Genomic DNA, 1,566 nt, shown 5'->3' with positions numbered 1-1,566 from the left:
CCGATCGCCACCGCCAGCGCCACAAGATCCCTCAGTCTATCCGGAAGTACGTGCCCCGCCAACTCATCTTTGATCTCCTCCGCGAGACCGTCATAAAAACGATCGCACAAGGTCTCTTGTCTCCAATCCAACCCGGCCGCCAGCGTGCGGAACTGTACCACGTAATCCATTAATGAGGAACGTCCTTGAAACAGGTGAAACAGTTTGGCCGCCGCCACTCGGCGATGCGCGACGGGGTTAAACAGGGAAGTGAGTTCCTCTGCGAATCCCTCGAAAGTGGCGACACAGGCTGAGTTGTTCCCGTATTCCGCCGCACCCCACTCTAGCGCTTTTCCTCCTAGCAGCGAGATGCAGTACGCCACCTTCTCCCCTTCGGATCGGAACAGCCCCGCTTCTACTCTAAATTTTAGCCGCCAAGCGGTAATGAAACTCTGGCAACGAGAGGCATCCCCGTAAAACTTGTCGGGAGGGGCTAATCTAACCTGGGAAGACGGAATCGCCTCTAAAGACGCTGGTTCACTGCCGATCTCCCGCAGAGTACGCAAGGCCTCAGCACGGGCTGTAGTGCGTGGGCTGTCAAGTAACAAACGAGCACTGCGAAGGCTCGGAACCTGCCAGGCCTCCTCTCCTGCTGCTGGGTCCATGTTTGGTCAGTGTGTACTGTTACAAACACCAAGACCAGACAGGGCAGAACCCAAAAGCAGTAACAGGCGAGGATGACAGAATACAAAACGATATATTTATTATACTACACAAAACCAAGGGTCACTACAGAGTAGGCAAAAGGTGCATAAACTAAACTGAGGCGCACTGCGAAACAGGACCAAACAAACTAGACAGAGGAATAATACAAAACCGAAGCCACTACCAAACAAAACTAGGACACAATAGGTCGCTGCACTGAGTAGGCAAAATAGGAATAACAGGGCTGTTCACGATCCAAACTAAACACAAAACCAACCGTCATACAGGAAGCCAGATGCAAACTGAGAGTCCACCATAACACACTGACAACTGGAGGAGTCTCCATCCTCCACTTAAATAGTCCCCAAGTTAATGATGTTCCGTAAGGAAACAGTTACTCAGTGCCGCCCTCTGAGGTTGGGAGGAGACTCACAACACTCCACTCCGGCAACGTGCACGTGATACACATGCTCTCTCAGCATGTTGTCACCCGCTACGAAACGGGAAAGCCTGACGCCGCACGCATCACACACGTGAGTGTCTACAGTGTCCAGCTCATACGACATGCCCTCACAGCTGCCCAGCTCCCTGAACAGGTTGTCCGCAGTGCGAGGGCCGACCACGCTCCTCTCGCTCGGCCTTTTCGTGTACAGCAGAGGCTTGCGCCCGTAGTCGTGTCCAGCTGGGTGTCGGTCAGGTACGCCGTGAATCTCTTGCAAACTTCTTTGCATCTGTCGCGGTGTCGTCTCCCCGCGCCGGCACAGATGACGCATCGCTTTACGTTTAGCAGGTAACATTTGCCACCGCTGGCAAATAAGAGGGCGTCCGGAAACGCCACCATGCCGTGGGCGAACCTGAGTTCCAATTGATCCGGTGGCAGGT

The sequence above is a fragment of the Betta splendens genome, chromosome 8 (genome assembly GCF_900634795.4).
Source record: "Betta splendens chromosome 8, fBetSpl5.4, whole genome shotgun sequence".
Classification (NCBI taxonomy): domain Eukaryota; kingdom Metazoa; phylum Chordata; class Actinopteri; order Anabantiformes; family Osphronemidae; genus Betta; species Betta splendens.
Note: the sequence above shows the minus strand (reverse complement) of the source record.